Below are 16,522 nucleotides of genomic sequence, written 5' to 3'. Positions count from 1 at the left end.
TGGCCTGATGACAGAGTGCTATGCTTCTAGGACACTAACAAAAGCCAAGAGAAACTACTCAACTACAGAAAGAGACTGTCTTGCTATGATCTGGGCCATGTGCAAATTTTGACAGTGTCTCTACAGAAGACCATTCACAGTTGTTACAGACCATCACTCACTCTGTTGGTTGACAGGTCTTAAGGATCCAACAGGACGACTCGCCAGGTGGGCATTACATCTTCAAGAGTATCACCATAGTATAAAAAAGTGGAAGAAAACACCCTGGGTAAGACCATCAAGACTTTGATGAAGATAGTGACTGTCTCGCACTCCAGGATCTCTCTGCTGAGTAGGAGGAGGACGCCAAGAGGTCTCAAATTATTCTTGCCTTAAATCGATCAGAGGATGTGAAAGGACAATTCAAAGTAGTTCATGGATTACTTTGCAAGAAAAACTCTGATCTGTTTGGAAAGAGGTGGCTATCAGTGATTCCTAAACACATGCGCTTAGATGTTCTTCAGAAATTCCATGACATACCTGTGGCCGGACATTTAGGATTTATTAAGACATATGATAGGATCCATAAAAGATTTTTCTGGCCTGGTTTATATAGTAGTATCCGTCACTATGTGTCGCACTGTTGATAGTGCCAGTGGAGAAAGGCAGTTCCTCAGAAACCACCTGGCCGACTCATACCTATTTCACCATCCGAAACGCCTTTCCAGCATGTTGGGATTGACCTCCTTGGATGATTTCCAACGTCTGCTAGTGCCAATCGATGGATTATTGTTTGCACTGATTATCTGACATGCTATGCCATTACAAAAGGCATGAAAACAGCCGAAGTATTCGAGGTAGCCAAATTCATTGTGGAAGACGTTGTATTAAAACACGGTGCCCCAAGGTCGTTCATTACAGATTTAGGGAAAGTTTTTCAATCGAATCTTGTGACAGAGATAAACCGTTGGTGCAACGTTACTCATCACATGACGACTGCCTACCATCCGCAAACTAACGAGCTTCCTGAACGCCTTAATAAGACCTTGGCTGACATGCTATCAATGTTCATCAATGATGAGCAGAGCAACTGGGATGATGTGCTACCTTTTGTGACGTTTGCCTACAACACAGCCAAACAAGACACCACAGGATTTACGACATTTTTCCTGGTGCATGGGCGTGAAGCAACTACGACGATGGACACTGTGTTTCCGTTACATCCTGATGACGTGGACAACGACTACATCAGCCAGGTGTTAACCAGAGCTGAGGTAGCTCAGCAGTTAGCTTGACTGCGCATGCTGCAGGTTCAAGAAAACCATCGCCGAAGATATGACGCGAGCCACCGCCCTGTTGTCTACCAGCCTGGTGACCTCGTTTGGATCTTCACTCCTGTTCGGAAGGTTGGTCTCTCTGAGAAGCTCTTCAGGTGCAACTTTGGACCTTATAAGGTTGTAAGACAGTTGTCTGATGTTAGTTATGAAGTTGAAGATTTCAACCCTGACACAAGACAATGAAGGATCAGAGATACGGTCAACATCAGTCATCGGGAGTCGGATTATGCAGGACCGATGACTCGTTCCTGGACTAGGACGATGTAACACCGAGATGCTGTTCTCTTAAGGAGGGAGCAATGTTGCAGAAGAAACTGAATAGCACTGTGGTGTAGCGGTTATGATACTGGACTGTTGCATGGAGGGTTGTGAGTTCAAAACTCACCTCAACTGTAAAATTTTAATTTCTATATTCGGTTCAAGAACATTCTAGAAGTATCCACAAATATCAAGAATCATTGCACTGGAATGTTCTGTAACTGTATATATACCCGTATGTGTTCTGGCCGGAGGCAGTTCGCCCCGCACTCTTGTATGTGCAAGTGTTGAATAAACCTTCGTTAAGTGAAGTTAGTGTTTGTGATTCATCCAATTACATCTTCTTCTAAATGACAATATAACTGATTTATCAGTAACAGATATATTTTTACTACGAACTGGCTTTATATAGCCTGCCTTGTGCTCCTGACCAGACACTTCCTTCACAGCTGACCATATGGTTTGAATTTTATCCAGTGAATTAGCTATTTAATTTGCTTACCACATACTCTTTGCCTTCCTAATAATATTTTTAAGCACCTTACAGTACTGTTTGTAATGGGGTACTGTAGCTTGATTGTGACTACTTCTAACATTTTGATATAATTCCTGCTTTGTTCTACACGATATCCTTATCCTACTAGTCAGCCAACTATGCTGCCTTCTACTGCTAGTACCCTGTTTAGAATGTTCTAATGTAAAGCAATTCTCAAAGAGTATACGAAAGGTGTTAAGGAAAGCATTGTATTTGTTATGTATGTTATCAGCACTACAAACAACCTGCCACTCTTGTTCCTTGACGAGGTTTAAAAAATTCACTATTGCTGTTGGATTAACTTTCCTAAATACATTTGCAATTATAGGTGACATTTGCTTGAGTACAAAAGCCTTTTAGTGTTAAAATTTGTGCATCATGGTCTGAAAGGCCATTCACCCTTTTACTAATAGAATGCTCATATAGTAATGAAGAATGAATAAAAATATTGTCTATGGCTGTGCTACGGTTCCCCTGCACCCTAGCTGGGAAAAACACAGTCTGCATCAGATCATATGAATTTAGGAGATCCACCAACATCCTTTTTCTTGCTGCATCATATACAAAATTAATATTGAAGTCACCACATATAACTAATTTCTTGTAATTCCTATAAAGTGAATCAAGAACCCTTTCTAGCTTGAGCAGAAATGCTCTGAAATTAGAGTTAGGAGATCTGTAAATAACAACAATTAGAAGATTAGTTTCACTAAATTCAACTGCCCCTGCACAACATTCAAATATCTGTTCAAGCAGTGCCATGGACTGAAATGTAATACTGTTTTTTATGTACATGGCCACACCCCCACCCCGCAAGTAACTCCTTGGAAAAAGCCAAATAATCTGTATCCCGGTAAAGGAATCCTTTGAACTGCCAAATTATTTAAGTGGTGCTCCAATATACCAATAATTTCAGAGTCAATATCTATAAGCAGTTCACTAACTTTATCTCTAATACGTCTTATATTTTGATGAAATATGCTAATTCCTTTTCTATTTGGAAACATGACATCCTCTGAAGGCGAGCCCTTAGTTAGAGGGACTTTCTCTAAGCAGATATACCTATCAGCTGACTTCAATCTAAAAAAGGTGCAGCTCTAACACCAACTTCTACAGAAATTTTTCCATGAATGATCCCACCACCACCCACTACACTGTCACCTATAAGCTTTCCCAGCCTCCCCTTCCCATACCCACTGAGGTGCAGGCCATGCCTAGTGAAACCCGATCTACTGATAGGCTCATCAACTACACCACTGAAATGTGACCCATGACCTCTGCCATCAGTGCCCTCCCCAGGCCCCATGTTAAAGCACCTAACAGCCGCACTAAGAAGAGGCCGATCACACGATGTTGGAACAGCTACACGAAATGCACATTAGTGTTGACTGCATTGTATGTTTTGTCACTGAGCTGTGATGCCACTGTCTGTGTCTTGTGGCACTACTTAACTGCATTATTCAGTAGTACTTAACTGATTATCACCTATGTCATGCACATTGCTGATTTCTTGGAAGCTCAAACCACAAGTTTGTGTTGGCTGCACTGTGTACTTACAGGACATGGATGCGGAGTTTCTGTCCCCCGTGCAGCATGCCCTGTGCCCTCTGCCACAACCCTCATGCTCAACAAATGTTGACTTGTAGTTCGTGAGTACTACTATGTTTTAAATATATAACACACAATATGCCTGCCAACTTATTTAATCTATTTACATAAAGTTACGAGTTATATTGTAGTTTGTACTTTAATACAAATAGTTACTTACTCAACTTAAAACATCGAATAAAACATTAAACTTCAGTTATAAATATCATAATTGAAAGTCCTGTTGAAATGTGAATAATTTAAGGAGTACGGTAACAACTCATCAAGTAGTAAGTAGAGGCACCGAAACATTAAAACGCACATAAATATGACAGGAAACTTTGCTAGCTTTAAGCTAAATCCTCTACTACAGCACATTCCCCCCTCCACGCACATATACCTACCTGTATCACCACACTACCCTAGCTAACTATACTGTGCCAGCACTTCAGCTTGGCTAGGTGCGGTGTTGTATCAGGTGGTGAGACTGGGGGAAAAGTAGGAGACAGGGAGTGGGAGGGAGGTTTCTGGAAAGGTGGCAGATTGCTGAGAGGGAGAATCAGCAGGTGCAAGGGATAGGAATGTGGCAATGGGGCTATGGTGAGTTAATTCTGGCCACTGACAAGTGCAGTTGTACACAGTGCACAATAGCATGGAGGAGTGGGTTAGAAGCGGGAGACTGAACAGGGGAAGGAGAAAGTAACGAGAAGAGAGTGCGTACGCAGGATGAGTTAAGTTAAGGTCCTGGGACAGTGGAGGAGATGTAGGTCAATGTGGGGCAGAGGCAAGGGCTAACAGAGATTGAGCCCAAAGGTCAACTCCCATCTATGTAATTCTGAGAACCTGGTGTTGAGAGGAAGGATTCACATGGCATGCGATGTGAAGCAGTTAGCGTAATTGAATATGTTGTGATCAACAGCGTGTTCTATTACAGGGTGGTCAGCTCTGCTCTTGGTCCATTCATTCTGTTGGACAGTTCATTGGCGATCGATCATGCCCACATAAAATGCTCTGCAGAAATTGCAACACAACTGGTATATGATGTGCATGCTCTTTTACAGGTGGCCCAGCCTCTAATAGGGTACGATAGGATGGGAGAAGCCTATGATGGACTGGAATACAATGTGCTGGTTGGGTGTTTCAGTATCCAACAGTGACTTGGATTCTCCACCCAGCTCAAGTATTGACATGGATAAAAGGTTAGAGATACCTGGAATTCATGGTCGCAGTTTGCTCCCACAGGGGTTGCCATCACCAATGTGGCAATGTCCACTGATGCAACAGTGTCCGTAAATACATCTGCCCCCAAACTTTGTCCAGCAGTTCTCCATATGCTCAGATGCTTTCGTTTGTGCCACTGATAGTAAAGCAATTGATCTTGTCTGTATTTGCATTTTTCGATTTGGACTGTTCCCAGACTGTTTGTGTATGCTTAGTGTGAGAACAAAAAGAAAGCCAGTAGTCTATGTGCTGACTCGCCGCACTGGCCAGCACAGTTATACGCGCCTACTGAAGCACACAAAGAACGCTGGTTTGCCTGCTAGTCAAGGTGTAGCAGTGCCCTTATGGGTAGAATGTTGTGTGCACTCCATTAGCTCTGTAGTCTTTCTCACACATTTCACATAAACAAATTGATAAAATAAAATAAAATTTCATGTTACTTATAGCTTTATATGTCAGCTTCATGGTGGAGGACCCATACTTTCAATAACGGTAATAATTAACATGATATTCGCTTCTAAGTACAACACTGTGAGGAATTCAAAAAAGTTTGCAAAGAAAAGTATGGGGCACTACGATTTTGTGTATGGTGCATATTACACCATATCTTGCTGCCAATGAAATTTAGCTAAGCTACTGACTCTTTCTTTAGGCTTGAGAGGAGGGCTGTACCTGCCTCCAGTGTCAAGAAAATGAAACTTATGTAGCACGATCACTTCCAACCGTACTCGCACGAGAATGAAATATTGATAACATATCTCTCGCAACTGTTCGAGATACCGACACGAGATTTTGGCAAGTGATAGCATGCAAAGAGGAGAGTATTTTGCTATATGGTTAACACAGGGAACTTTCTTATCTACAGCGATATAGGAGAAACTATGGTTTTTATTTTATTTTTTCAATTCAATAGCGTAATTTTTAAAGAGTCTTGAACAACTATTGAAGAGAGAATTTGCTAGTATGAACCTAAATTGAAATTTCTTTTACAGCAAACCAAGACAATGAGGTTTTCCATAAGCTATCGACCAAACTAGTCGCCTATCACATTTTCGTAAGACACCTTGTTTCACGATTTTGTTGCAATAGGTATTGCAAGGTAAGTTAGTGCAACTTTTACCATATTATTACCAAAAAGAAAAGCAAAATTAAATTTGTCAACAAGAGAAATGTAGCTGTTCCTCATTATTGATGATGTTTCTTCAATGAGAAATAGTTAACAATTTGGACACAAATAAATTGCCAATTCTGTTGCAATTTTAGTGGAATCCTGAAATCCATCATATTTTCTACATCCACATGGATCCTCCACAAATCACATTTAAGTGCCTGGTGGATTGTAATAAAGTACAACTGGAATGGAAGCTTACAAAACGATTTTCTCTCAATTTTTTATCTGAGAAATATGAAAATAATTCGCAGCAAACAGTGTACAGTATATCTGTTGCTATCCCCATTCAGAGTGAAGTGGTGAACTTTTCCACCATAATTATCTTTTAATCTGTTATAGATAGATTGTATATACTTATGGTCTATTCTAACCTTAAGGAGTAGTTTCAAACAGTTCATGAAGTAAGGGAACAATGTAATTTTTAAGGACCATCAACAGTGAAATGAGATGTGCTGTGGGTTTATACAACAACATAAGTAAAGAAATTGCACATTTATTTTCGTATCAAGGATGTACTTCTTGCAAGTTATCAACCTGATTTGTCCTCAGTTCCTCACTTAATAAACCACTGTTTCAGAAGGTTTAAGATGCAGAAGAAAAATCATTTACTAAGTTTCATACCTCCTGTTCCCTGTTGAAAAGGCACTGGGTTACAAGGCTACTCTGAAGTTGCAACAAAAGGAATAATTGATTTGGCTTGACTTGTTAACTTTTTCTCTTTCTGAAAAGCATAATTAGTGGTGAAAATAAATTGCCAGTTCTGTTACAATTTCAGGGAAAGCCTGTAACACAGTGTCTTTTTAATAATGAACAGCTGGGGCTGAAACTTACCACAGGATTTTCTTTCTACACCTCAGATAGATTTGACACATGAAAAGGTACAGCAAATAGTGTACCATAATTCCATTCCTATCCCCGCACAGAGTGAGGGAGGGAATCTTCTTACTACAAATATCTTTTAATTCATCAGTGATACTGACTTTGACGAACAGTTCTGCAAGACGGTGTTCACAGATTCAGAGTTACGAAAGAGTTTTTACTGGGTCATTTCTACTTTGCAGCAAAAATGCAGTATCGTTCTATATGAAATAACAAATCAGGTGCCTGTGTCTCTGTGGATAACACTATTACAAGAACATGACAGTCATTACTTTATGAACCACTTGATACTACTCATTAAGAAAATATATCCCCTTTGATAAGTTTCAATTCCAGTCATTCGCTATTAAAAATATGATGGGATACAGGACTTGGCCAAAACTGCAACAGAACTGGCAAATTATTTTTGTCTGAATTGTTAACTATTTCTTATATGAAGAAACAACATAAATGATGAAGAATGGCTTTTTTTTTTTGTTATAATATGGTACAAATTGCACAAACTTATCTGACAATAAACAAGGTCTTATTAAAATGCAGTACATGACTAGTCTGGCCAAAAGCTTATGGAAAACTTCATTGTGTTGGTTTGGTGTAAAACAAGGTAAGAAATTTCACATTTAGTTTCATACTAGCAAATTCTCTTTTCAAAAGTTGTCTAATACTCTTAAAAAATTACAGTACTGGATTGGAAAAAATAAAATAAAAACCCTAACTTCCGTTATATCACCGTAGGTAAGAAAGTTCCCTATGTTAATCATATAGCAAAACACTCTCCTCTTCACATGCTACCACTTGCCAAAATCTCGTGTCGATATCTCAAACAGTTTAGGAGATATGAGCTATGTTATGACTATTTCATTCCTATATGCATGTGGTCGAGATTGGAGACAGACAGAGACCTCCTCCCAAGTCTAAAAAAAATTTCAGTATCTAAGCTAAACTTCATTTGCAGCAATACGTGGTGTAATATGCACCAAATGAAAAATCATACCCACCCATATTTTTCATTGCAAACTTTTTTGAATTCCGCCCAGCATCGTACTTAGATGTGAATATCATCTAAGTATTACCATTATCGAAAGTTTGGGCACTTCACCATGAAGCTGATATACAAAGCTATAAGTAACATGAAAATAATTCTTTATTATTTTTTTTAACGATCAGTTTCTGTAAAATTGTTCGAAGAAGACTGTAGGGCGTGCACCTCGATTCTGTCAGTGCAGAGAGTTGCCAACCCGCATGCCGAAAGCGGGTGAAGGATGTCTCGTTCATTCTGGCTAGCCGCCAGCTAGCCAGCAGTCACGGGCCCGCTAGCTCATTGGATAACAAGGGGATATTTCCCGCACTGGGTCAAGCTGCTTTGCACTATTCCGCCTGTGCAGGTACCCTGCTTTTTCTCTGTACATACCCTTATGTCACATTCTGAACTTTGCTTCTAGCTGGCTGTTTGCTTCGTGAACTCCACCCACAGAAACCGCCTGTTTATTCTTGGTGTCCACATCACTGCCAGTATGAGTTATCATAAACTATGTTCTACCTAAGCTGAGGAGGATATAAATGTGGTGACAAGGACTTTCTCACTAAGTAACTGTTCACTGTGAGGCATATATTCTGAACAACATATTACATATTTTCTTCAAAGTTTTTTTCTGCAACTGGCAATTTATTATCACTTGTTTCAGAAATTTTTGCAATTTTCAAGTGAGTTTCTAAAGTTCTGGCAGCAGCATTGCAGTTGCAGTTGCAACAGCAAGAAAAGGAATGGGGAGGCCAGTGGGAACAACAGCAACAACAGAAATTGGTGTTACAACTATTGCAAAACCAACAAGTTCTCATTTGCTTGTTGTGACAACGCAAATGACAGTTTGGAGGCCTATTTACATTGTTTTGTTTTTCACTGCAAAGCACGTGATATAAGTAACTCTGAATATCACATTGCACCCTTACTGTCTTCCTGTAATAAACAGCATGAAGTGGTGCGAAAACTACACCTACTCTCAGACTCCACTAGTTTGTGATTTTCTGATGATTGTGGTTTGCTGACTGACTATTGCGGTCACTAAACCTGCATAGTTACAACTTGGGTCAAATGTAATCAATGTGTTAAGCAATGTAAGCAAACATATGTAGCAGGGGCTGCTGACCTGAAGGCTTACCATACAAGTGTAATTTGTCCTGTAAACAGCGTGGTACATCATATGTGGAATCATTAATCCATGATGATATTATACTTCTAGCTCCTGACACAGAAGTTACCATGAAGGCTTTAAAGTCACCAGATCCAACCCTGAATGATATGCTAAAAATTGCCAAAGCTCACGTAGCAACAGAATTAGTGCAATCTGTTTTTCACGATACTTCTAGTGTTGACTTTCTTAATAGTGCTAGTCGCCACTGTGTTCACCTTCAACTGATGACAAACTTATTGTCTGAGTCACAAAGAAACTGATAGGCCAATAGTTCGGTGAGATGGGATGGGATGTAGTAGTTAGATCAGTTCTTAGTGCTCCGCCACCCTCACTGCTGGTAGATGCGCATGAACAGAAGCACTCTGCCCATTGTTGGCATGTCTCAAGCGTCGTTATCAATGAGTCCCAGAGAAGTTAATGCAGTCAAATCATGCTGAGACTATGGCCCAAGGCATCAACAATATGGCTGCCCATTAAGTGATGTCATCTGTTCTGTATACCACAAACTGGAGCATCTAGCATGTGCCTGCCTTGGCCGACGCATGATAACAATGGCTGCCAGCGCACTGCACGCTATCCTCCTAATACCAACACAAGCAGCAGAAGATGGGACACATAAACTCATGGTGCAACTGGACATTAAACAAGCAGAGGCAGAACCAGTTTGACACAGTTGCAGCCACTTCTGGTTAATGTGGGTACCCACTGGTGCATTGGCTCCCCACAGTTTCCTCAGTGCAGAATGGTGAGATGTAATGGACAGTTGATACTGTTGCACGGTCAGATCATGAACCAAGATAAGTATATGAATGCTGCTTGGTAACTAACCTTGCTGGTTGTAAACTCTTGGATGACAGCCAATATTTCTGAGCTTAGACACTTTTGCACTTTTCGGTTTCCAAATTCAACACAGAATAAATGTGGTTCCAACCACGATTCCACTGAAAGAACTTGATACATTGTGTGTGCAAAATAAGGGACTGTTTGAACCTGCATCAGGTTGTGCAACAGGGTTCCAAGAGTACCTATCCTTTGACCAATCAACACTAAGTATTGTAGAGCACGTCCAGTGTCTTCCACCATGTGCAATCAAGTTAAGACAGAACTAGATAGACTGAAAAGGATGGAAGTCATATTCCCAGCATTATCTAGTGAAGTGTAACATACCAATGACATACCCCCACAGTCGTATTTAAGAATTCAAACTGGTCACTTCAAATATGAGGCGAATGTAAGTCTACCACTAATGCTCAAGCTAATCTATATCCAATTTCTAGGTGAGAGGATTTGTTGGCAAATTGGCTGGAGGTCGTTATTTTTCCAAGATACATCTTGCTGACTCCTAATTTCAATCACCTGTAGACCATCAGACATAACAGTTTTTAGTAACTAATACACCATTCACCATGTATCGTTACAGCAGACTGACATTTGGTGTCATAAGCACTCCCACAATATTTCAGAGGTACCTTGAGGAATTCATCCCAGGCACCCCTAACAGTGTTAATTATTTGGATGACTGGCTAATTATCATGGTCACATGGAGCAGCACCTACAAAATCTACAATTGATGTCTGATTGGTCTGCAATGTTGTCTCGACAAATATAGTTTCTTTGAGTCAAGTGTAAAGTACAATGACATATGGCCACACACGATCATGTGAGCACCATCTGTAACTTGCCTCTTAAGAACTACAGTCGTTCATAGGCAAAGTTAATTATTAAGCGATATTCATTCCCACCCCGGCCCAAATTTCGTATTCACTTAATGAACTGCATAAAAAAGGCGTTGATTTCATTTGGTCAGAGGTATGCCACAAAGCTTTCCTATGATTTGAAGACTGCCTTAGATCAGTCTCTTGTTTAGCAATATTCCATCAAGGCGGATGCTTAATGCTAGCCACTGATGCAGCACTTGTGCAGTGCTGTCCCATAGTTATGCTAATGGCATAAATAGTCCTTTGTGTTTGCATGTCAGACATAAAATGTAGCCCAGCAAAATTATTTGCAAATTGAGAATGAGGTATTGACTACCGTACATGGTACCAAGAAGCTTCACATTTATGTGTTACTAAACTTCACCAAGCACAAGTCTTTCATTTCACTATTTGGTCTCCACTTGAAACTTCCTGATAAGATGGCGGAGTGGCTTCAACAGTGGGCACTGTTTCTTCCTAACTATTAACTATGAGATCCATTATAGGCTCACCATGCAGCACTCAAAAGCAGACTCATTTTCCCACATGCCATGCAGCCCAGATGCTGAGTTTGACAGGCACTAAGTGCTGTGTTTTACCTTAGACACCAAGCAGTGACTCATCTCAATGAATTCCCAATTATGGCACAAGAAGTAGCAGCAGAAACAGACTGTAATCTGCTACTTTGCATGGTGTTGTCTGTTGTACAGTGCTGTTGGCTGGAATACCTTTCTAAAGGTGCTGATCCCACATGGTGCAACCTATCATGTCTTATTGTTAGCCACAGATGAATCTCAATGCCAGGTGGTCATTCTACCCTAGCTCTGACCCTGCATACTGACACTTTTCACACCCCACATTAGAGAATGTGCAGAATAGTGCAGCCTCATGTGTACTGGCCTGGTGTTGCTTCCACCATAGGACATTCAATCTGGATCCGTAAGCACTGTACCCACAATCAATCAGCAGCGGCACAGTTTTCAGCCCTTGGCCACAACCTGACCACCCCTAGCAATGGGTGCATATTGATTTCACAAGACCATTCCAATCAATGGTGTCACTGGTAGCTGTCAGTGTGCTCTCCATCACATTTGCAATGGAGAGTCTTACACCCTGATTTCTGACCATAGCCTTCAATTCAAGGCACCTGTGTTTTGGGACTTTTGTAAATGTGGTGGTATTGATCACCTACTCTTGGTCAGGCCTTTCAAAAGGATGATAACAGCTGAATCCAGGGAAGCACTCACCAGCTTCCTCACAACCTACTAGTCCATCCCCATAAACAACTGTAGTCCAGCCAAAATTTTACAGTCGCACACAATCCTACCATCATTCATGAGGCTATCACATATGGGATTGCACTTTTAGCTGCCAGAGCCCCAGGTGGACCCAAGCTGATGGTGGTGGCAGCAATAGAGAACTGCAAATGCTTCAGGTTGCAGCCACCAGGAGCACACAGTAAGGCATTGCAATCCACTCTGAAGGCAACAAGTTAAGTGCACCTCCCTCGCTTCCCCTCAGTAACTGACTGAGCATGAGTTACACAACCACACTTAGGACAGTTCTGCCCAACAGCCTGCTTGCCACTGCTACAATATCTACCCTTATTTTTGGTGCCAAATGAGAGTCAACAATGACCAGTGATTGAGGTGGAACCACTTTCACCCCCTAAGCCACTTCTGGCTCCCACCAAAATAAAAATTTGCTCTCCCCCCCTCCCACACCAGGAAATCAGTGGAGGTTCCACATTCTCAGACTGAGGTTCCCAAGGAGGCCAAACTCTTGTCTTGACCTGAACTATGGCTAGCAGCCACTCTCCTACAGACAGGACCAATAAAAGCCCCGGAAACCATCGATCGGGACAAATCTATAGGCAATGCCAATATCTGTTCTGGCCTTTCATGATGCAGATATATGGTGGGAGCCTTTGGTGGAGATTCCAGCTCTTCCTCAATGAAGGCGGCATAGTCCCTATATGCTGATTAAGAGAGGAGTAGATTCAGATTTCCTGCCTAGCCTGAGTAATGATGTGGAGAGGTACTGAGGCTTCATACCACATAGGGTGCTGCTGCAGTCATGTCACATGGACTGGTCCACTGATGCAAAATCGTTGGCAAATAATGCATCCCAAGAGTAGCCTGGCAGTTCTAGTTACACTCTGAAGCCCTTGTTAGGAACCACTGATAGTAGAGTAATTGACTTTGCCTATGTATGCGTTACTCAATTCAGATCGCTCCTGCTGTGGTAACACCAGTAGCCAGGCCAGGAGCAGATCAAAGGCACAACACAGCCCTGATCAGTGCACACATGCCAAACTATTTCCTACCTCTGCTGAAACTAAGTGAGAGTCAAACAAACAGAAGTGTTACTCCACAAGATGACTATTTAAGGCCCATGTCCCACTGGCATTGAGCAGTTCCAATGTAGCCAGCTGCACTGGAGAGACTCCTCCTGGACAACATGCTACCATGATCAACTACTCTTTGAGATGTCACTGTAAAGTGGGATGGCCGTATGGAATGCTGCAGAGTGGAGAGGACTCCTACAATTGGAAAGCACCAGAATTGGTGCCAGTATTACAAATTTTATCCCACAGACTTTTAAAGAGATTCAACCTGTGACTATTACTTTGTGGAACTCAGATTATTTTAGCATTCATTCAATCAAGAAAGCTTTTACTTTTGTTCTTCAGAATTTTGTTATTGTGTTCATCCCAAATCTGTGAATTTATTTCTTGGGTTCAAAATAAAACTGTTTAACTGGTATAGCTGACTACTTTGGAAGTGGTGGGTTGGATGTTTCTCATTTCCAGGTACAGAGATAAATAGTCAAAGCCCTGGAAAAGGATATGGTTGAGCTGCCTCAGTCCAGGATGATACTGTGTAATTATTTTGTGTGTGTGTGTGTGTGTGTGTGTGTGTGTGTGTGTGTGTGTGTCCGCAGATGAGGTTTGGGAGAAACTGACTGATTGTGACAGCCTTACTAGGCTTCAGAACACTGGGCAAGAGATTTTTCCTCACTGTAGATATACTGTCCAGTGCTGACCAGATTATATGGGAGTGATTTTGTGATGTGAAAGCAATGACATCTGTCAAAATGCAAGTACTGGTAGGGGTTAGTGGGTTTGACTTGGAGATAGATTTGAATGAAGCAATCAAAGAGGTTGGGGTCAACAAATGTTCAGGACGGTGCCACACTGGGCTTACTAGGACCGCATGAAATGGATGGGAGAGAAGTGTTGGTGTCATGGAAGAATGAGGATAGTGTGTTTTGGCTGTCGGTCCGTATGATGAAGGTATCAGTTAATCAGACAAGCAGTTTGGGATTATGTTTGGCTTGGAAGGTTTCCTCTATGTGACATGTAAACAAGATGGCATAGAAGGGTGTCATGCAGGTGCTTATGACCATGCTGCAGATCTGTTTGTACTTCCTCCCCACAAATGGCAAGTAATTCCATGTGAGGATGTAGTTCGATGCATAACAAATGAGGTGATGTGGCTTTGGAATTGGAAGGACATAGGGAGAGGCAGTATTCGGTAGTGGCAAGGCCATAGGCATGACGGATGTTGGTGTACAGTGAGGTGGCATTAACAGTGATGAGTGGGAACCCAGATATTAACAGGGTGGTGATAGTCGAGAGCCAGTAAAGGAAGTGGTACATGTGTTTCATGTGGACGACTATGCTCCAGGCGGTTCATTGGAGACATTTGTCAATAAGAGCGAAGAGTCTTTCAATGGGAGCATAGTAAGCAACTACAAATTGGATGTCTACAACTGTTGCCTTTAATGGATTTTGGAAAGCATGCAGGAGGTGGGTGTGCGAGGGGGTCACTGAGATAAGGAGGGGGGAAATGGATTCAGTAGAGGAATTCTGGGATAGGCATAAAGATTTTATAGGGCTTTGAGTGTATGGTAAACTTCTGAGATGGAATCATTATTTTTCATGGTAAGGGAGCTGGGAGAAAGAGGGTGAGGCAAAGTTGGAGGTAAGGAATTCATGGAAGGTAATGATGGAATGCTAGGGTGGGGGAGGATGAGGATCAAATGGTTCAGATGGCTCTAAGCACTACGGGACTTAACATCTATGGTCATCAGTCCCCTAGAACTTAGAACTACTTAAACCTAACTAACCTAAGGACAGCACGCAACACCCAGTCATTACGAGGCAGAGAAAATCCCTGACCCCGCGGGAATCGAACCCGGGAACCCGGGCGTGGGAAGCGAGAACGCTACTGCACGACCACGAGCTGCAGACGATGAGGGTCACAGTTAGATCTGGTGGCTCTGATTGCCTTTGGCAGGAGGAGTTGGTGGCAAAAGAGTGCTTCCACTGGAGGGAGGAGGGTAGGTCTTTGATGAATCCAACTTGGCTGATTTTTCGTGTGAGGCTAAAAGATAAGGCCATTGGATATGACAAACTTCTGTAGTACAGAGTTTTTTTGATAGGTAGGTTGACAAAAGTATTTTGGCAGACGGCAGTTGGTCTCCTTTTCCTCTGTTCCATTCCTCTCCACCTAACTGTGCACGGCTCCTCCTACCTGTGGTCAGAATTATCTCACCAGTGTCCATTCCTATTACACTCACCTGGCATCTCACCGTCTCAGCCCTCAGTCACCCTTCCCAATGACCCTCCACTCTCACCCCTTTTCCTGCCCCACGCCAACATTCCCGCCTTTCCACTCTGCTCAACACAATCTGTAACTCCAGTTAAGCTGGAGTGTCAGCACAATATATTCTGGCAATAATATGTAGTATGTAGTTGTACAGATGTATATATCTGTGCGTGTGGCCGCATGCGCACTGTATAGAGATGAAAAAGGAGAAAGGCATCTTTATTCCTTAAATTATAAACTTTGATCATAATCACTTTACATTAATTGTTAAATGTTGAGCTGAGAGGTGACTCTTGACTAAACATTTCTAGATATGAGATTGGTTTGTGATTCAGTTCACACTAAGATAGAAATGAAAGTGTGGTATTATCGATGCCTACGCCATGATGCCTGCTGCCACAAGGCCGCAGGTTACAGGTCACACAGCCCACAGCTGGTAGTTTCCGACTCATGAGCAGTGCCACCCAGCCAGACAATGCGGGCAGAGCCTCTGCAAATAGCTGCTTCAGCAGTATCGTAGCAACACCTGGGAAGCGTGCCCTCATAAAATATCTCCCACCGGTGCTGCTCCAAACATGTCGTATCACGCCACCATGGATCACCAATGGTGGTCATATTTGTACCACACCAGGGCTTCATAAGCACACGCAGCACCACAGTCAGGGAAGTCTCACCCTAGAGTCCTCCACTGCTGTTACCACAAAGCCACAACACTTCAGGATTTCTTCTACTTACTACTCTGATCTCCAGTTCATCCACAGACTTTGTTAATCGCCATCCCAGTGGTAGCACTAGCAAGTCACTGAAGATGTGTGTAATTCTGTTTTCTGTCTTTGTTGGTAGAGGAATAAACTGTGTTTGTTACTCACTAATTCTGTTATTTGTTGTACCTCCATTAACGGATACAATAAATTAGTGGCAAAAGAGGCTGGTTCTTGTACTGGCTTCCAATTCTTGACATTGTAGTACACACTCACTTTCCAGTTCTGTCTAATCGCCTCCAGCAAGACTGTTGTGCAATTCATGAGTGGACAGTATTTAGCTTTAAGTTTT

At 42.0% G+C, this 16,522-nt stretch overlaps 1 protein-coding gene across 3 annotated transcripts in view; it reads right to left on the bottom strand.

The window, feature by feature from the left end:
* Window positions 1-16,522, bottom strand: part of LOC124776256 (trithorax group protein osa-like) — a 97,429-nt gene that overhangs the window by 12,467 nt on the left and 68,440 nt on the right. The gene's annotated exons all lie outside the window — the stretch shown is intronic.

Source organism: Schistocerca piceifrons, chromosome 2, assembly GCF_021461385.2.
Source record: "Schistocerca piceifrons isolate TAMUIC-IGC-003096 chromosome 2, iqSchPice1.1, whole genome shotgun sequence".
Lineage (NCBI taxonomy): Eukaryota > Metazoa > Arthropoda > Insecta > Orthoptera > Acrididae > Schistocerca > Schistocerca piceifrons.
The sequence above is the reverse complement of the archived record's forward strand: the minus strand, read 5'-3'. Positions and strand labels throughout refer to the sequence as shown.